The sequence below is a fragment of the Hirundo rustica genome, chromosome Z (genome assembly GCF_015227805.2).
Source record: "Hirundo rustica isolate bHirRus1 chromosome Z, bHirRus1.pri.v3, whole genome shotgun sequence".
Taxonomy (NCBI): Eukaryota; Metazoa; Chordata; class Aves; order Passeriformes; family Hirundinidae; genus Hirundo; species Hirundo rustica.
Window position 1 is genome coordinate 16,144,920 of NC_053488.1, and position 22,041 is coordinate 16,166,960.

The 22,041-nt window shown below is 38.5% G+C and overlaps 1 protein-coding gene across 8 annotated transcripts in view; it reads right to left on the bottom strand.

The window, feature by feature from the left end:
- Positions 1-22,041, bottom strand: part of GHR (growth hormone receptor) — a 118,764-nt gene that overhangs the window by 67,398 nt on the left and 29,325 nt on the right. For all 8 annotated transcript variants that reach the window (XR_009208610.1, XM_040089778.2, XM_040089781.2 and 5 more), the window contains one exon: positions 10,474-10,558. The gene's annotated coding sequence lies outside the window, so the exon portion shown is untranslated. The remainder of the gene's footprint in view (positions 1-10,473; positions 10,559-22,041) is intronic.

A 22,041-nucleotide genomic window follows, 5' to 3' on the forward strand; every position in this document is an offset into this window, starting at 1 on the left:
GTCCATAAACATCTCTTGTAGTGAACCTGTTTGCAGACTGGTTTTATCATGACTACCCAAAAACACAGCCCAGGAGCAGAGCCAGGGCAGCACCGGCATGGGAATGAGGAGTCAGCATGGAGGGGAGGGAACAGCCACCCTCCAGCTGCAGCTATTACTTGTTTAAGAGCTATTCTACAATTACTGGGAAACTCTCTGTTCAGACATAGATCTTGACCGAAACAACTAGCTATCTGAAACAGGGCACAGAATTAATTTGCATTCCTAAACCTCAGAGATTAACAAAGTTGCTGCTTCATCCCTAGCCCTTTTGCTAGTAAAAGGCAGTGTAGAAACAAATCATGCCTCTTCAGCGGACTCTTACAAATGCCAGAATCTCAGCAAGACAAAACACTGTCTTGGCTCTGCCTAAAACCACATGGGATATCCCACTGAGCTATCCATTCAGACAAGTTGTGTCTGTGAAAAATACCCAACTGGTATACTCTGAACATACCCAATATGGACAGGACTGAGCTCAAAACAGTAACTGTTCCCATCTGAAAATATGGATGCATCATGATCTACCCCTTTGTGCAAGAACCCCGGTAAGGGCCAAGCTGTGCTATCTCCTTGGAGCTGCAACCCAGAGCCTTTGGGACAGGGCTTGTACTCAAGGCCTCACCTGGCAAATGGAGCTCTGCATGGGATGTGAAGCACCAGGGACGTGACCTCTGCATCCAGCACAAACACCAAAGCTCGGCTGGGCTGCAGTCATGACGGCCACTTCTAGCAGTGTTTGAGATTAAGTGAGAGCTATACTGCCGTGGCTCCAGACTCATGGCAGAAAATCTGGTGGAATTCAGGAGCTGCCCCATTATGACACCACTTTTGGTGGTACAGAATAAAAATTCTGAGAGAAGGGTCCTCTGAAGTGCCACCTGCATCACCATCAGACAACTACTTGCCTTGCAGAAAGTTCTCAAATATCTGTTCCATAATGACCCACTGCCCTTTCTCTAAGACACTCTTGTGAGCTTGCTGTCCATAGTAACAGTTTTATTCAGAGGCTTCAGTGTTAACCTATCAAAAGACAGCTTCTCTGTAGGCATTAGGACAAAACTGACCTTTTACAATCCAGACGTATCTACCCTATGTGCCTATGAATGGCACTAATAAAGTGCCTCGTATTCAACAGAAAGAAAAAAAAAAAAAACCCAAACAACAAATAACCCTTCAACTGTCTGTAATATACACTATCCTAAAGAATAATATACTATGTCTTACCCAACTCCAGTAGCTTGTAAGAATGAGCAGAGTTAAAATCGGGAAAAAAAAAAAAAATTACAGCAGCTGACTGTCCTCAAGCCAGCTGAAACTTGACCACAGAAACATTTGGCTAGAGGTCAGTTCAGGCTAATTACTTCAGTACAGAAAGGGAGCCAGGAGTTATAAAAAGGAGAAAAAAAATATCTTGGCCCTTTTCTATAGCAATGTTGGAGTAAGGTCAATCACAAGTGAATTTAAACACAACATCTCTCCGGTGGGACATGAACAGAGTCAGCATAAACAGGCAAAACTGGGCTAAGAAGCTCCCTGAGAAAAGAAACAGTTTAGTCACAGCACACTGAGTTGTTTGCATCTGCTCTGGTCAGGTAAAAATGTTAACACTCAAAGTTAACCAGAAGAAGTCTTGCTTATAAAGAAAACTTTTTGTTTGAAGTGAGACCTTGACCTTCACATAGTTTCTGAATCTGAAAGGACCAGAAGGAAGGAGAAAGACAAGGACATTGAACCTATCATGGCACTTCTGCTTTTGCCACCACCATTAACTCAGGATGCTTCAAATATGAGAGCTTTTCCCCAGTAACCTCTTCCAGTTTAGCATTGCTTGCCACAGCAGCATATATGCAGCTTGTACAAAACAAAGGGTAGCTTCTCTGCTGCAAACCAAACCACAAAATTACTGGGTGAAGGATTAATCTGAAGAGTTTTCCGTACACTGATGTTTCATCATTCCATTAGATCACAAAGAGGCAAGAGCACAACAGTGTGCCATGCATGTGCATACACATCAGCAGATCCACCACCAAACAAGAATAAATGCTGAGAAGGGAATATAACTACAGGCTCTCCAGGTCTGTCCTGAACCTTTTTTACTGCAACTACCAAATATGTGTGCATGTACTTGTGCAGAATTTTTCTGGGAGGAAGGCCTTTATTTTTCATAGTATGGACATTTCTTAAAAGTTATTTCAGGGCATGACCACTGACACCAAGAGGTAATCTTACTGTGCTTGCCTAAAAACATTCACATCACTTTAGCTGATCATGCATAGCTGAAATCACTTTGCCTGCATATCCTCATTCCCCTGAGTGCCAATAAGATGGAGTCATACTGCAACTGAAATTAGTTTTACCCCTTCTGATCAACACAAACTAAACCTGCAATGGACTTGAAGCCTTCTTCCCTTCCTTGATGATATTACGGCTTGATTAACTCATCAGCAGCCCTTGGATGAGTGCCCTTGCCAGGGCTCTATACTCAGCCACAGCAAGAAACAGAAATAAAAAGTTGTCTTAGCTGATATAAGTAACACACCATTCACCTACTGTGTACTGTTATCCTGGATATAGAAAGAACAAGGAATGATACCACAGAAGCAGAAGTTACGTACTCCAAATTAAAAAGCCAACCAACCAAAAACCACATAAAGGGAACATTTCACTTAAAAAAAAAGGTCAAAACTTTAACAATGAAAGAAACATAAAGTTGCACTTACTATGCAGGTTTGTATGCAAGTTTGAGGATGACAAAATAGTACACTATAAGTACAAACTAAACCTATGGAACCAAGGCAACTTTATATTATTAATTAGGTCTTTATGTCAGCTAAATAATTTATAGTGGTTTCAAATGTTTAAATGTTAAAATTGCAATACTGAATTAATTCCTCACTTTGGGTTTAAAAAAATACTTTTTTTTCCTACAAAAACTTCTAATTTTTGAATAGAGAGTATATGAAATTTTAATTTCAACACCCAGTTCATTTCTCTCTCTATTGCAAGAGACATCTTTAGTGCTTTTAGTTGGTTTCTTTTTCCTGTGGATTGATGTGTCTGTTAATTACTCTGATTTAAACTTGTAACAGGCCAAATTATTATCAGTTCTTTGATCTGGTTAAGGAGCCCTTTAATGAATCCACATTTGGACATTTCTCTGGGCTTGTACTGAGAGCTGTTAAAGTCAATCTCCAAAAACTTGGCTAAGAAGTCTAAGGATAGCTGTAGCACATGGTGTACCACTTCTTTATTTACAATAAAATGTATTGTACTTTGACAGCAGTAACCTAATGGACTAGGTACACAGCTCTAAGATTAGTAGATCTCTCCATCAGAAAAAAAATCCTAAAAGAGGATGGCAATTATAGTCTTAAATTTCTGTCTACTACACAGGTAGAAAAATTTGAACTTGGAAAAGACTTAATTGTCCTCTTTGCCTTTCAGCCCCCAAAACAGATCAAAGCAGTGAAATAGATGCATCTCACATGAAAGTGCAAACATTTAGCTGCATAACATGCAGATGTGAATTGCTGAGCAGATATTCAGCTCTACATATAGTTGTATCATTAAGGAAGATTCGGGCCTATTTATGAGCATGGAAATCTTTTCAAAATAGAAACACTTTCTCAACTATAGTACTAATTCTTCCAAGACTTTTCCTTTTTTGTTGTTGTTGTTTGTTTGTTTTTGTTTTCGTTGGGTTTTCTTTTCTTTTAACTTTTAATTATTAGTAGTATTTAGATAGCAGTCATCTAAAAGACAAAATTTTGCTCTTTGCTTTGTTATTTGTACAATGATTGCAAAGTGCTAGAATTTCTTTATTTAAGCAAATGTATATTCCAGTCTGTTTGAAGAAATATAATGCATCCATTTAATGTCCAATATCATGTCAAGAAAGCAAAGAGAAATATCTAAGTCTGTATCTAGAACCAATACCTTAGTAATCTGTACTAAAAAGATGTGGTTTTACTCAAAAACCTTTCACTGAGATAATTATTCACACTTTACATGAAGAGATTAAATGGTATTTCCAGCTCGGTAAAAAAATTTTGTGCAAGTGTGAAAAAAACCCTAAACCACAAAGCGAAAGGTCTTCAGTGTCTTGCCAGCATTGAAGTTCAAATCCTGTCAGGACTACAGTAGTGTGGGCCCAGTCCAGCAAAGCAGTAAAAAACATCTGATTTCAAGCAGGCAAGATTATATATTTAACATGAGGGCATGGCTAAGCAATTCTCCTAGCACTGAAAGAGCTTAGCGCCTCAAAGAAATTAGGAAAAAATAATGAAGCACAGGAGTCACAGTGCAAAGCAAACTGTGTGACATTGGGAGTTTAGGCTGGAACATGAGGGAAAACAAACAGGATTAATTTTATGCTTGACAATAAATAACCCTCTTACATGTGCTGTTGAATTGTCACTACACAGCAGGTCAGTTCCACTGTTCAGCCAGCATAATCTCTACAAGCTTTCTCTTGTGTGCCAGTACCTGCATTATCACTCAAATTAAAAACCATCCTACCTGGTACTTGGGCAAATATAGTTGGTTAGGTTTCAGTACATAACATAAATAAATCCACATCTGATCTCTTGGAGCTTTTCCGTAACATGAAAACCCCGCTCCCTCTGATTTCCTTAAATTGCTCTTTGAAGTCTGTAAGGCAGGTTTGAGTTCAAGGTGACTGGAAGAAATTGAGGATGTTTTGTTCAAAAATGCTTGGCTACAACACAATTCTGTTTCACTGGAGATCACCAGGAGTTTCATCATTTCAGAACAGTTTGGTAATAGCCAGTCATTTTTGCTCAAAGAGCAATTTCAGGAAAACAGAGAGACCAGGCTTTTAATTTTAAATCGTATTTATATTAAAAAAAACATTTCTTCTAGGAAAAAGCAACTTCAAGAAGTTGTAAAATTTAAGTTCAAGGCCTGTATTTACCCTAGACTAATGGAATTACTTAACAGTTCATTATCATGGGACAAATTAATTATATGGTTTAATCGCATGCTAAATTGTTCGTGTGCTCCTAATCAGATTAAAGACTACATAACAGAGCCTGTATGGCATTTAGGAAGTCATTAACTTAAATAGCACAGTACGTGAAAGCTAGTAAATGACAGACAAAGCATTTCTGGGTGCATTTCTGGATGGCCACTCAGGACTCCCAAGCACTCACACATTTACTATCAGTTGATCTGCAGGAAAAGAATAATCTTCTTGACAGAAGGTTTAACAGTAATCAGTGCATTTTAATTTGGTGCAGTGTTGTATGTCCTGCAGCTCATGTAAGTTTAAGAGATGACGTATATTCATTTATTTTGAATCTGTAATATGCAGACTGCAGCCAACTTTTAATTTCAGTTAAACTGATGCAGAGTTAGCATATGAGCACACCTATTCAGTGCAACTGTTTTTCACAATAATTGCAAGCAAAATTATCTATTTAAGAAGTTCTGTGTTAATAAGAAGCAGTATGGTTGGCTTTATTTTTCTAATATCATACCAGCGTTGTTCCCTCCCCTATTTCCTGCTGATTTGGTGCTTTGAGTCCACACAAGTCTGAATATATAAACAGTGGGCGCCTACCAAATAGTAGCTTACTGCATTCAACAACTGCTGAAGCTACTTCCTACAGACATATAAAAAGATTTTTAGCTAGATCCTTAATTGTGAAAATCAGCACAAAGTTGAAAGAAGTACTGAATGAAACCAGCAAGTGGAGATCACTCCGTATTTTTAAATGCAGTGCTGCCAAAACAAGTTTCCATGAGGTAAGAAATAACTTGTGAAGAAAAGCTGCTCTCTATTCAAACCTTTCATAAAATTCTTTAAAAGTCTGTTACTTCTGCCTCCACTTGCGCTGGTAAGATCTGGAATACAAAATACCCAGCTTTGAAATTTAAAGTATATTTTGGTGAAACATCTCACATACAGAGCAAAACCATGCCCACATCCACCAAAGTGGCTTAAAAGCATTTTTAGATACCATCCAAACAGGATCTCTAAAACCTTTATACTGAAACAATCCCTTTGATACGCAGTTTTATGATACAGCTGTTGATGACACTTCTTAGGCCAAGAGCTGTAGGAGGAATGCTTCTAATTTTTTATTGAAGCTAGGGCGTCTAGTATTTCCAAATATAGGAAGACTGACTAATTGCTGACAGAATTTACTGAAAGCCAATCTAATCTACAAATTGTGTACATGGCTTGATTTTTCATGTGCTTCAAGTAACTTCTTCCAATTCATGTTTTGAAACATACCATGGCACAATTTTAGCTGTTTCAGTTGTCACAGATCCTGAAAGAATTCTTCCCAAGGAAGCAGCAGAAGTGGAATCTGGTTTGTGTCCATGTGCTTGCATGCACTTAAAACACACTTGCACACAGGCACATTGGTGTTTTGACAAAACCTGAAGGTGTACCTTTCACAAGCACTCAGCTCATTATTGATATCCTATATATATATATCTCCTGACTATTTATATATGAGAGGAGTAGATTCCATCCTGTGAGGTAGATGAGCATGGGTTAGAAGACAAAAGATCTGATGAGCAAGAAGTATAGGAAGGCTCATGGAAAGCCTTTTTTACTGCACTGGAGACAGAAGGGTATGTGACAGGACCCAGAAGAGCTTTGAAATGTGACTGATTATTAAGGAAGTTTGGATTGCTCATTGAGTGATGAAGCAAGCCTGCCTTTTAAGAGGAATAATCCAAACAAACATGCCTGGTAATCTCTAGAGTTACTGATCTACTGAACAGTTACTAGTTTAAAGAGTTTACCTCCTAGAAAATCTGTGTGGGCACCTCTAGCTATCATAGCACTACAATGATGGCTTTTTCTGCAGTGGAGATAAAGAGAAATGCTAGGTTGTACTTAGAAATGTGTATTGGAAACTGACAGAGCTTTGTCCCAATGCCCATCACTTCCGGTAAGAAAACTTTACCAATGAAGAAATTAAGAAGTGTCTGCAAAATAAGACACAGAAACAACCATATTAATTTTAAAGGCAATTTGAGAGACCTATTTCTAATGAGGTATTTTAATGATGCCAGATAATATTTTACATCAGCAAATCCTGAAGCAGTCTGCAGCAGGAGTCAGTGGCATTATCCGTTTAACAGTCAGGGAAAGGGACACGCTAGGAAGAGAATGGCTTGTCTGCATTTACACCACAGCCTAGCAGCAGAATAATGCATGGACTACAATCCCCTCCTTACTTACCACAGAATATTACAGTGTTGTGGATGCACTGCCCACCATCTCAACAGCACAAAGTAAAGCTGTAGTGGATTAAAAAAATACCAAACCCAAAAGCAAACCCAAACCCAAACCCAACAAACTGACAGTTTGCATTAAGACATAAATAATTGCAGTTAAGAGAAAGAGAATCTCATTTAAAACACTAAAGCAACTAGAAAAACCTTCTTAATAAGTGTATAGGTCTTTCACAAACAACAGGAATGAATTGTGCTCTGTAGCTGTGATAACACCAATGTAGTGGATGTAAGCCTATCATACCACATATACCACTTTTCAAATGTCGGAGACAAAAGCAATCATAGTTCAGCATTGCACCCTTTGATTTTAGACACATAAAGCACATGAACTTTGTACTGATCAGCTCAAAATGGGATACTATGCAACAAACAGGTGCTATAAACAACAGAGCTCCCAGCGCAAAGCTGGCTGGCTGGCCAATGAACAGCACGTCTGCCCCTGCTGATTTTATGACTTCCTTCTCTGCAGGAACTCCATCACAATACCAACTCATTAAAAAAGTGAAACTTTGGAGCACATTCAACTGTTCATTAAAACCGAGTACTACGTTCACATTTTTCCATTGCTGTTACTTTTTTTCCCCACACAGGACCATGAGGAAATAGATATTTACAGATAAAATTCACAAAGTACCAGAGCCTGGGCCTTGACCCACAACAACTCTAAGTATTTCTCGGACACAAACCCACTCTGTGCTGTCTGTTCACGAGTATAAACCCCATACCAAGCTAGATCTCAGACACAGGGTTCAAAAAAAGGAGCAGACTAAAGGGCAAGACAGGAGGGAGTTTTGTAAAGCCCTGCTGGGGGCTCTTCTCATCTAGCACATCACCCAACTCCTCTGAAGTCTGACCAGCCTTGCTCAGTACGTGTTTTTATACTGAAACAAGGAGCAAGGCTGCTTGCACAGATGCCTGTCAGCAAAAGCCTAAGGAACTGGCTCTCTCCCTTTAATCAGGACACCACTAATCACCCTCACATCACTCAGCCCTGGGCTCTGAATGGCAGCCTCACCCACAGGACCATGTGGAAAGCGTCAGCGTGGAAGGGAAAGAGTGGGACTGTTTCTTTTTGTAGTACTTGTACTGAAGAAATTTAATATCACAAGAAGCTGTATTTCTGGAGAGAACAAATGCTTCCATCTTAAGAAAAAAGAAATTAAAAATTAAAAAAAGAATACATTTTATACATAAAAGGTTTTCTCTTTTAAGAAGTCACTAGCAATGATACTATCTGCTCCTAAAATATGTATGACACCAATCACACCAACCTTGTGAAAGCAGCCATGTTCACATAAGTGTGATGAGACTGACTGATCTTAAGTTCAACCCAAATTGTACAGCTGTATGCAATAAATCACTTCCTCATAGTATATATTTTTCCAAACATTATTAAAACTGTGGAATACCACAGCAGACAGAGCTTTGAACTGCCTTGATGCATAAATCAGCCCTTATTTTGAATTCACGTGTTGCACACAAGTTTTTCTTCAGTAATCACACTTGATAGCAAGTGACTAGATCCATATACTTAAAAGAACAAAAACCAGTCACACTTAAATGCAAAAGGTTTAAATCCTCCCCTGGTAACACCATATCAACATCACATCAGATGTTGATGTGCACAAGCACTGTGCAAATAAACAGCATTTCCTAGGGACTGGGATGTTTTGCTCCCTTCTGAAAGTTCATAATTACTAGCCTTCATTTACAAACAGGAAAGTGAAACACAGCAAGGTTACAGAGGGTGACAGAATCCAAGTGAGTCTGTGGCGGAGTTCAGATGAAAGGCCAGACCCCATGTCCAAGCTGTGCCCTTTCAATGCTAGGCTGCTCACGGAGGATTCAGGAATGGGCAGTCTAGCTATGGATCAAATGGCAGCCTGGGCACAGAAAGCCAGGGAAATAGAGCACAGAAACAGTCTTCTATATGGTTGTTTGGCCATGTTTCAGCTATAAAATAAGAGAAGTCACTCATAAACTGTTTTCCAGGTGTGCTGAACTCTGTATGAAAAGGCATGGTACCCACAGCAAAGAAAGCTTTGGTTAAGGATGTCACTAATGACTAATTTATACATACTTTACAAGCATTTTTACAAGTAACTTTTCACTATTCTGACCTAATTTTCTTGATGAAAATGGTATAGACAAATATCCCAAGCAGAGATCCATGGAGCAATGAATGAATCTAGAGCTCTACCGTCTGGTTTCAGAAACATTAAGAACACAGACATAGGACAGCAAGTTTTACCTACTGTTATTGTAACCAAAGCTAGGAATATCTAGAATTTCTCTTCTATTCAATGACAGTACAACACCGCACACTTAGACAGGAATAGCCAGTTCAAGTGCTCATAAAAGTGCTACAGTACACAGATAGCAGCTGTAAAGTCTCATGCAGCAATTTAACACCAGATAACAGCTTTTCAGCTTCACGCCATGAGCAACGACAGGTCCGAATCCTTTACACAATAGCGTATTTCTGTGATGTTAGATTCAAATTTACCCCACTGTATTCTGATTAGGATTTCAGTAATACATGAAAGAACCAATGAATTAGACATGAAATAGAACCAATATGTACTTTCAAACTCAATGACACTTACAAGCGTAATTTAAACAATGATTTATCATTGTTATCAACAATGTTCTGATAGCCATTTTCACATTCTCCCTCATTCATAAAATACAGATTTTTTTTTTCTCTCTCTATTTGTTTCAATAGCATGCATTTAAAGTCAGGCAATTAATATCCTAAATAACACTCTATGTGGGAAATGGCTCATTAAAATGCAGTATAATTTTTCTCTGACAAGGAAAAAAGGCTTTTAACCACTTTTATGAGTCACCTAGCCCTCTGTCTCAAATGCTGGCTACAAGAGGTTGACAGAAGGGCTTGAAGTCATCAATTTAACCAGGACTGAATCTGGCAGTCTCTATTCATATCTCTGTTGTTTTGGGTATTAAAATATGACAATTAGATCCCAATCAGGATTTTGTATAATGTCTATTGTAATTATCACCTCATGCATGAATGAATCCTAGGATCTGTGTGGATTACCTGCCGGGCATTAACAGATACTACTGATCAATCTGCTTAGCCAACACTGGTAACAAAGCCACTTGCAGGTAAGATAAAAATTATTACACTACCTCAAATGTCAGCAGGGGATGGACGATGCTTCACGCCTCTCTCAGCTTGACTGCAAATCACAACCATGTCCAGCCATCCCAGCACCTACATTAAAACAGGAGAAACGGACAAGAGATGAGTTCTGGAACAGCAAAGGTCACCTGTGGTGGGAGGGCAACATGACAAAATCCAGTGTGTGTCCTGGTCATGCTGTCCCTCAGGGAAGGCCACCGGCAGGGCAGTCTGCTTGGCGGCCCTGAGCGCAGCACCTGGGCTTCTCACTCAAACTGCAGCAGCAGCCTGAAAACCCGTGCCACTGAGGGCCTGCCAAGCCACAGCACCCTGTGCTAACCTTGACATTAAAATGAACAGACATTTAATAGGCAAAGAGAGGTCAAGGTGACTGATCAACTTATTCTTAACGCACATTCCTGGTGAAAATCCGCTGCCCGGGAAGTAATCTCAGGACCATCAAGAGGATGAGTAGTATCTCACTACCAAAACAACAACAACAGCTACTACTACTACCACTTTATACAATAAATTACAGCACAGTAACCTATAAACTGGTGAAATTAAGAAAATAACATTTCATTTTTCTCTAAAAGGACAGCATCTAAGTCTCAGGAAGATGGCACACTGATAAAAAAAAGTAGTACGTTATGTTCTGAATTCCTAAGCACATTTTCGCTGCCATGATATTTTGGCACAGCAGCAGCATCCCAAACAGTTCTGAACTAGAAGCATTTATATGTTAAAGAAAAATAACATAGATTCAACATGGAAAGTTACTTCTTCCCAAGGATGCAAGTCAGCTTTTAAAAGCATTTTAAAAAGTCAGACACATTATTTGAATAATTCACAATAATCTGGTTTCCAGTAGGTGGGACAACAAAAAGAATACGTGGGACTACAAAAAAACAAAAAGATTTCACAGTATCAAGCTCTTTAAAAAAACAGGAGGAAGAAAATCAGTCTGCAAAACCCTACAAGTAACATCTAGAGAACTACTGTGTACATGTAAACTGAATGCCTAGGATCATACTGCCCTAGACCAAACAAGAAAAATGTAATATTTTAAAAGAGAATTTTCCTTTACTGAGTTAGCACTAGCTGAAAAAATAGCAGCAAGAATCTTTTTGTATCCCCAGAATTTCCTCCCTGTTACATGTATAATTTTAATGTACCGAGAGATCACTAAACAACAGAAAGCAAAATGTGCTTGTGAGTGAAAGTTTCATCAATATTTCTCTGTAATCCTTCTACAGTGCAATGTGTAAAAGGCTGTCACCTCTGTATTTATACCTAAAAAACCCCAAAACAATACCCGCCCCAACTGCCAAATGAGAAAATCCTTCAACATAGAGAAAAATTAATCAGGTAATTGAAATAAACAGAAAGCCCTTTCCATGCAGAAGTATGACTAATATGTAGTACTACTATAAATAAATCATGCTGTGTGTAGTCATCCAAAGTAAAACCTGTAAGTAAACCAGGTTCACTCCTGGTTCACATCATAAAACAAGAGGATGAGAGAAGTCCCTACATAGTAAGTCTTTACGTTAGTCTACCTCATAATATGCAGACAAATTCTATTATCACACTTTTCAGAAAGAGCCTGCTCACCTTCAAGCAGGCTGAGAATATAACTGACTGTGTTCCCCTTTCACATGTAATTCTACAAGGAGTCTTGTGTTAATTTAATTTCTGACTTTTGAAAGAACTCTCAATTTCAGACACAATAACTGAGCAGTGAGCCACAACTCTCTTTTTCAAAAATGAAATGACAGTTTAGTGTGGAACAAAGTTATAAAGTCTAAGCCAGCTGTTGACTGAAATGAACTATTAAGGACTACTGACAAATTACTTTTTCTAAACGCTCGCTATGGCATTAAAAAGGGGAAATGACCTTTATGTGACAAAGTCAGAATCCTATTACAATAGGACAGAAAAATTATTCCAGTAGTCCTTCCAAAATATTTTGAAATCCTGCTCAGCTGAAGAAAAGATCTCTCAGCTACTTTATGGGCAACAAAGGGAAATGTCCTAACTTCTGATTACCTGATTGTACTCAGAACATTTTGTTTCACTCTTGGCAGCTGTGATGATGTCCTCCAATCCCTGCTGTTTTCTGCCTGCGCAACAGCCACCCGGGGTGGTTGTGACAGCTACATCTGGCTCACAGATACCAACACAATAGTTAAGGGCCATTAATCTTGCTTGACGCCTAAGGTCCGTGAGTCCTGTTCAACAGCTGAGGGCTAGTTGAGCATGCGCCAAATGAAATACGGCTGCTGTGCAAATATGGCCATAAGTCAATCATCTCACTCCATAAACAGTGGACAGCCTAAGGCTTGTTCAGCTCTCCTGCATAGAAGAAACTCTGTGACAGGAGATCCCCTTCACCATGGACACCCCTCTACGTCAGAGAGGATGGACCTCACGGACCTTAGCTCCTTGGGGCTGAGAGATTCCCTGCCTTAGAAGATTCTCGGTAAGTGATTAGTAACATGCTAAACTTTGAAATCTTACCTAAATACCATAAAATATTGAATGTGCACATTCAATACAATCTTTTAGCCATAAAGTGTTGACCAAGTCTGGGACTAAATCTGGACCCAGTCACAACTAAACTCTGATCAGAAAATTTAGAACACAGAGGAGTCCTTTCTGAACCTTATGACTCAACAGGATGGTCTCCTAGACAGTTTTGTCTGACTCTGTGCTGTACACTAAGTATACCTTGCCATCAAATACTGCTAAACTGCTGACGCATTTACCACCAAACTTTGTTAAATTGCTGTTTTACATCAATAAAGATATTGCTACTTCTCTTTTGCAGGTCAAGTGAGTCACTCTATCTGTGGCAGCAGCAAGGGGTGATAGCACAAAAAATGCCAGCAGCAACAGTTTAGAACAGCCATACAAGCTCAACATCAGCTATATTTGCACTTGGCTCTGAAAGTTCATTATGTGTGAAAAACAGGCATTACTGTACGTAAAGTAATAAGCTAAATGTTAAAATGATTAGCAGTCTCCCTTTAAAATAATTCTTGGAAAAACCGCAGTTTTACAGAAAGGGTAACATAGATTCACGTGAATAAGTGATACAGGTGAAGCTTTTTTTTTTTCAGAGACACATATTTTGTCAGAAGCACATTTGATTACTGTAATCCACATGGCAAACAAAAGGATTACAGCACTGAGTTGATAGGGCCCATGCAAACTAGTTTGTTTCACAAAATAAGAAACAGACTCAGAGTTGTCAGTGCCTTGATTGGGATGTGAGGATCTTTGCCCAATTATTATCTTCTCACTATGTCCTAAGCTAACCTACCAAAAAATAATAATCTGGACAAGATGAAATGGACAAATGTGCCAAAAATTCTTCTGGTCTTCAATAAAGCACTTAAGGAAAGGTCCAGTGCTGAAAAAAGCGGGAAAGGCTTTTGAACTTACCTCATGTAAAAATTTAATGATGAAGTAAACTAGTGAAATGTACTGCAAACTGGCTGAAATGCCCAGCTCAAACAGTGGCAAAAAGTCCAGCTGAGACACAGCCACTAAGGAATCAGCCCAACAGTAAATGCTGTTTATCTTCATTAATGACCTTTTGCATTGAAGAGGGCACAAAACAGTGGAAGAGATTACTTAGAAGATATGGAGTCTCGGGATACTCAAAACTCCAATGGACTCAAAGCACAACTGCATGAATGAAATCTTGCTCTGAGCACAAAGGTTGGACTAGATGATATCCAGGCACCCTTTCCAACGTCAGTAATTCCATGATTCCACAATTTTGTGTATTTACATATCTAAATGAAAAGTTGCAGGCAGCAGACAGAAAAAGAGGAGGGTATAAATTACATACTTTGGAAGAAAGATTGCAAACCCTGTGATTGCATGGAACATTGAAAAGGAGTGGACTATTTCCAAGCAGACACATGATATGGATTCACAAGTCCTGCAAGATTGTCCAGGAGTTCCTGCTTCTCCATTATGCTGGGCTACCAACAGATGCATAAGAGGATTCCTGGCACCTGTGAAATACGGCACCTATTTCCAGAGCATTTGTGCTTCTGAGATTTCATCTAAGCAATCCTAATTGTCTCTCTGTTCTATTTCTCCTGTATTTTATTTCTCTCCATTTCCAGTTAAACCACTACTCTACATCTTAACTCAAAGGAAAACAAAACAATTTGTCTGAGATGTATTCTAATTTTATTTGAAAAGCACTTTATTTCCCTAGATTGCATCAATTGTGATGTGTGACACTTGCTGAGTCTTGAAAGACTTTTTCCTAAACCTTTACAAATAAACTTTATTAATCTCAAACAGAAGGAAAAATTGACTCTTCCCATGCATTTTTAAGTAATCCCAACCATTTTATGGCAAGCTGAACAAGAGCCAGCAGTGCCCTGGCAGCCAGGAGGGCCAAGCGTGTCCTGGGGGCAGCAGGGACAGCCTGGGCAGCCGGGCAAGGGAGGGGATTGTCCCCTCTGCTCTGCACTGGGGCGGCCTCACCTCCAGCGCTGGGGACAGCTTTGGGTGCCACAGTGTAAGAATGAGATCAGATTAAGTGTCTCCAGAAAAGGGTGACCCAGATGGAGAAACCCCTGGAGGGCAGGACTTACGAGAACCATTTGAAGTCAGTTGGCTTGCTCAGCTTGGAGAAGAGAAGGCTGAGGGGGGACCTGGCAGCAAGATACACTTTCCTCATGGCGGGCAGAGAAGGGGTAGTGCTGATCTCTCCTGGTGACCAGTGGCAGGACATAAGGAAGTAGAATGCACTGGGGAAGTTGAGGTTTGACATTCGGAAAAGGTTCTTCACTGCGATGCTGGTTGGTCACTCCAATAGGCTCCCCTGGTCATGGCACCAAATCTGTCAGGGCCCAAGGTTTGTCTGAGCAATGCTCTTGGTTATATGGTTTAGTTCTATATGGTCCTGAGAGGGGCAGAATTGGACTCCATGATCCTTGTAAGTTCCTTAAAACTTGAGCTATTCTGTGATTCTGTGTTCTGTCTTACGTTCAAACTTCTTACCTTCCAACTCTTAATGGGGTTTCATGTCCTCAGCTGAAAATGTTCTGCAACTGTGAACTCACTCCTTATATTCTCTCATCAGCTTTCTCCCCTGCATAGGAATTCCCTAAATTCCTTCTAGGAAACACTAAGAAAATACATCAGAACCTTTCATCATCATTCCCTTATTTTTCTATTCAGATAGCAAAACCTTTGATTCTGTTTACACTTGTCACACCAATCTAATCTGGACAAGAGATCACACTCTAGTTCCAAACTGGAGTCTTTTTTTTCCCCCCTTCTCAATCTATTCATATCCTTAGGAGTCTAACAATAAATCTTGCCCTTCATGCTTTAAATACTTCACTGAACCACATTTCTGTTCTTACAGACTTGGCAGTCTTTGCCTCTTGGACATAACAATAACCGGAAAATTTTCTTAGCGGCACTAAGCTGAGTAACTACTGATTCTTTTTTGGCACTTATGGTAGGATAAAAGATGAATCTATGTTTTCCATTGCATTATGGTTACAAGTGTATATGTGGACAGGACAGTCAGGAGGTCTACACTGCAGTGCAAGGCCAAATATATGAATTAATAACTTTCTTTTAAAAGAAACCATCAGCATCGTAAAGGATGCAAACAGAAATCCAAGCAATTTCACCTGACAAACACGATAGCTCTTGTGCTATCCAGAAATTCAGACCACGTTCCTTAAGTGAAATATGTCATATTCCCAGCTACAGCTACTTATCTTTTTGTGCTGGGGGAAAGTTATGAAGAATAGTTTAGTCAATGTTTGTAAGAAAGTATTTTGAGATCTGGGCAGCTGGAAATCCGGAAATCTATTAGCTGAAATTGTTGCTGACATATCGGTAACTTAAAAGGAAAAGTCTTTTGATAAATTAACAGGGAAATGCCAACGAAAAGATTAGAAAAAAGATCTATTACTGGATTATTGTAGACAGTTCTTATGCCCACGCTTAAGAGACTAACAAACTTCAAAAGAGCATGGATCTAAAAATGTTCTTTGAAGTCTGGAGTACCTTCTTATAATCAAGGTAATAGCCAGTTAATTGAGAAAAAATACATAATGGATTACTGTACCTGATGATAATCCGTATGTGGAAGAAACAATAATTGCTTTTTAATGAAATATGAGACACTGAGGAATCAAAAATAGAAATAGGGAACAAAAAATCTTTTACAAGGCTGAAACGAAACAAGTCTGGAATTTACTAGAAGATAAATAATAACAATCTTAAAAACATCTCCATCACTTCAACTTGCTTTTCAAGTAAACAAATTACTGGACAAAAGTAACTGGTGACCTGTGTAACAGAAATGGAGAAACTCAAGCAGCACAACACTGTCAGACTGGTCCAATCCCATTCTTTACAGCCAGATAAATTAACGCAATTCAATTAATCTCTTTTCAATAAAATATTTTTCAATACATACATAAAATGTCAATTGTTATGGAAGAACAAATCTATTAATACTAACTAAAGCAAGAATAAACACTGTGGTTCACAGACTAAGACTGTACAAGGGGGAAAGAAAAAAAATACAGAATTTTTGCAAATACAGCATATTAAGAAAATAACCTGATAAATGTATGTTGCCAAAACTGTCACTTCTCTAAGAAAAGATGTAGTGTATAGCATGACTTGGCAAACTGTTAATACAGAAACATACAAACAGTATTTATTGGATCAAAAAAAGCTCATGACTAACCAGCATAGTGGGTAAACATTTTAGGCTTTGAAGTACAGGGTTTATAATTCAGAGATACAAATGTTATTTTAGGCTTACTGGTGCCTTAGTATGTAACTCAGGCAAAGATGAAGCTTCCCTGGCTCCCATTTCCCCTCTATTTTTGAAATGGTTCTACATTTGCACACTGTTCTTGAAAACAAAGGAGAGGGATTTGAGGGATAGCAGCAAATTTACCTTATCTCCATCACTGCTATGTTTGGGCTTAGTTTGGCTGCTACCCAAAGCATTCCTAACTTTTAAATGACTGGCTTTATAAGTTTTATGAATTGGTCAAATTCAAACCTGTGAGTGGTCACTTTCTTCAACCTTCTCTTCATCCAACAGCAAATACAAAAAGCCCACTTTGTTGTCATACCCCCATACAGCTACTCCATTTCCTGCCTCCCTGTCATTTCTTTTTCCTCAAAAAAACTAACATTTGCCATTTCAGTTTAGGAGGGTTCAGATTTCACTGACATAAGAAATGTAACTCTTCATCAGTTATTGAGTATTTTGGGTTTCACTCAAAATTATGTAGCATAATGGGCTGATCTTTCTACACTTTTGAAGAGTGTTCTCAGCTTTTCAGTCCTTTCAGCACTTAGAGCTGTTTCAGAGTCAGGGAAATCTGGATGCCACTTGGCCATCCAGAGCAATGTGTAAAACCAACACCACTGCACACACAGCTCCAAGCCCCGCATGACTGCTGCTATCAAGAAGGAACCCCTGTGAAGAGACTAAGCATTAAATAAAGGGGTTTACACAAGTTTGCTAAGAAGAAAGGTGTTGAAGTCAGCCAAGAGTGAAAAGTGGCTGGGAAGCTCACAGGCATGTAGGGCTGATGGGCTAAAATGCCCTTCCATCCATTCTCGATCCCCAGCCACAGGCTGAGTTAGGCACCAAGGCCTCACCAGCTGCTCCTGAAGTATGTTGAGATACTTGTGGCCTCAAATACTGCTGGAATATGAGTGAACGTACTAATCATGTTCAAAATAAATTTTTTGTTAATATAAAATACTGGTCTTAATTTTGTTCATCAACAATCACCACTGAGGTATCATGTAACAGGCAGGCAGAGTCACTAAGATTTACATCTTGGTTGTGGCTTTTCTATTGCCCTCTGTTGCAAGCTACATATGTACTTTATGTATTTTAATACCCTAAATATATTTCTATTGTGGTAATACTCCACAAATTTGAAAAACAAATACTCTTAATGCTAGAGAACTGTCTTTTTAACAAAACCACAAGAGCCATATATGCTATGGCTTTTAATAGCTGTTTTCCAAACTCTAAAAATTGCTGAAGAAGAAACATTTTCTGTTGGTTTTAGTCTTCTCTTTCTCCATACTTTCAAAATTTCTAGTCTCTAAAATCTAAATCTGAAGAATGGCCCTACAACAAAGAAGCCAACAGATCAGGGGTAAAAAAATCTCTTAAAGGTCTCAAGCAAGACACTCAACATTTTATTTCAGAGCCAAATGCTTTGCCTAGGGAGATCTCCAATCCAGTTCCTTAACTCAATGAAGATTATACATGGCTTTAGTGGCCCGTATCACCCATGGAAACAGAGACCCAGAAGAGAAATTGGACGTCACAAATTCTGAAGCCTATACAGGAAAGGACACTCTAGAGTAGAATTTGTATTTTTCTTCCATTATATTTTAAATATTCTATTCTTTTATTACTCAGATCAATAGAAGAAGGAATGCAGCTCCAGAATTCCTCCCTGGAAGTCAATCACAATAAGGCACTGGGGAAATCTAAGCATTTAATTTGTACCCTTCCATCCACCTTTCCTGCCTGGCCTTGCATATACATATACATTTAAATTAAAGGATTTCTGCACACAATATGAGTTTTGGTTTCAAGTTGTAAGTTCTTGTCATAGCCATCATTTATTTTCTCTTAAATTCTGCTTCTTATTTTCATTTACATTTGCATCCACACTGCCTCTTGAGCTTGAAGTCTTTTTTATACACCTCAGGAAAAGAGCAAGACAACATGTTATCCAGCCAATGAAAAATGGAGTTCAACTAAAAGACCATCAGTATCAAAAATTAAGGTTGTCTAATTAAGGAACAGAAAGTATCTGTGGTAGGAATTTTTGGGGGGGTCAGGGTTAGAATTTACATAGGAAAAGGATGGAGAATTCCTCCAGAATACCTGAGGTATCAAGTGAGAGCACATATCTTGTGCAATTCACATCTCCAGCCAAGTACTTCTCCATTGATTTAGGTTTGTTTTTCCTTCCAAAAATATTAAATCAACAATCTTAAGTCAGACTCAGGAATTCAAAGAGGCTGTTTTCAGGGGCTGGCAGGAACACCACTGATGGCAGAACTCAGCTTCCAGCCTGTAGCCGATATTAGACTGAATTAGGAATATAAATTTACTTATGTATTTACATACATATACTTATTTCATATAGGTATTTGTTGGCAATTCTGTCATGTCTGTTTATACAGTACACAACAGAAATACTGAATAATTGCAAAAGACAATCAAGTAAACTCACTTAACATTTTCAATTAAAAAAAATGGAGAGGCCTTCCTCTTCCCATTTCAGTTTCACTGAAGAGATTCCCATATGCCTAACCAGAATATCTCTAATAGCTTCCTTCGGAAATACTTATACCTTGATGGCAAATGATGTTATTAAAACCAAAAGGATTTGAAGTTTTCTTGCATTTCTAAGGTATGTTTACTAATGTGTTTGTAAATTTATTTGCCTCAGTATAGAAGTGACTTGAAAGTTATCAAGGACTCCCAAATATTTACAACAGAAAATGAACCTAAAGCAAAGAGATGTGGGTTTTTTAGTTCTCCCTAATCTCAGATTATTTCAGAAGTTTCATCAAAGTGAACTGAGACAGTAACTGAGTAGATGTAACAAAGAATGCCTCTGGGCATAACAACTACTGATTCCCACAAAATATGTGCATTTACACAGATGCAAATTACGTTTCCTTGTTCTTTCAGTTAATGGTAAGTTTAAAGCAGAGTTCAATTATACTTCACCCACTATTATAAACTTGAATCTTCATTTGCCATTACTGAATCATTAATTTAATGAAGCTCTAATTTACCTTGTCAGCATTTAAGAACCTAGACTAAGGAATCAAGGGTTTGTTACAATGTGAGTCTTTGAAAAGATTATTTAGAAGAAGCTATTTGTGTAAGCAGTTCTGTACTGGACACAAAGAAAAATGAAGTCAGCTTTCTGGAAATAAAACCTGTACATGATTTAAGAACATTAATATACCAAACTCAGAATGAAAAAAGTCACCTATACAGAGATAAACAAAAAAGTTTTACTGAAAAGAAACCCTGGGGGAAAAAAAGGAAAAGAAGAGAAAAAGAGAGAAAAAGAGAGAAAAAGAGAGAAAAAGAGAGAAAAAGAGAGAAAAAGAGAGAAAAAGAGAGAAAAAGAGAAGATAAACAGCTATCACCCTACTCTCAATACATCGCATGAGCAACGCTCTCTCTCAATCTCCTCTCTCGCACTATCTCTCTCCCCCACTCTCTCTCCTCCACATCCTCCCTCCGCACCCTCCACTCACACCCACCCCCCCACCCCGCAAAAAAAGAAAAAAAAAAGGCAGCTTATTTCAAACTTTCAATTCTTTCAATTCAACTTGTTCCTCATAACTCTGGTGCATTCTACCTTGTCTTGCCAAAAATAATGAATCAGAACAGTGGATAGCAGTTAGAACACCAGGGCAGCATGAATTATAGAATAGATCGTTGTCAGACTGGAAACTCACAATAATGTTTATAAAGATAGAAGTAACATTTCAGAATTTGGTCACAGATCTAAAAAAAAAGCGTAGATATGGTTTAATGCAATTTTTAGAGTGCTTTATTTCCTTCTAAATTAGCACTAAGTCCTCAGACAATGTGCTGATATCAGAACATTTCAGTAATTTTATGACTTGGAACTTTAGATCAATCAATGATTTAAGTTTTTTATAAAATATAACTTACTTTGGTAGCTGATTATTCAAAGACCTAAAAAGAAAGCAATTTTTTCTAGCAATTCAAACTGCAATAGCAGTGTGAGAAACTGAAAGTGCTTCTCACCACAGCGAGTAGGCTTCTCCAAACTAATTAATTTTTTATAAAAATTATTATATAAAATCACACCCAAATACCAAAGCGAGATGTAGTTACCGTGCCATGAATCTGTTGTTTCTGACTATCAGCCTGCTAGACAGCCCAGCAGACAGAATCAGCTGTACTCATTCACCTGTGAAAGCTAGTGCACAGAACACTGAAGTAGGAAGAGATTTATCCTGTGAGAGCATCTCCTACCAATAGCAATCTATTCCTGTAAACACAGCTGAAGTGAGATCCATCAGGAGAAATCATGCCAACAATTAATTGATTCACTTAAATAATTTACATAGGAAAGGCGGTTTCAAGCTAACAGTACATCCTCTTTTTTTCATAAGCATACCACAGACACACTCCTTCAGAATGTCCCAGCTGCCACACTGACTACAGCATGTATCAAGACTGGCAGGTAGAATACATGTCATGCCCCTCAGTCCCATCCTTCAAAGGGAGTTCATACTCCCGATTAATGACTCCTAAGAATCTTTCAGCTTTTGGTGGGTCCTATCACATCTCTGAGAACTAGATTTGTCATAGGGAAGTGTAAATAAGGACATAACTGAATGAGCACAGGTGGATTCAACTCTGACAATGCAAGAAAGAGCTCAAATGATGCTCCCTCTGCATTAGAAAAATTGAATGAGAAGAATTAAGAGCGTAAAAAAGCCTGGGAAGAGGGTGGAATGAAACA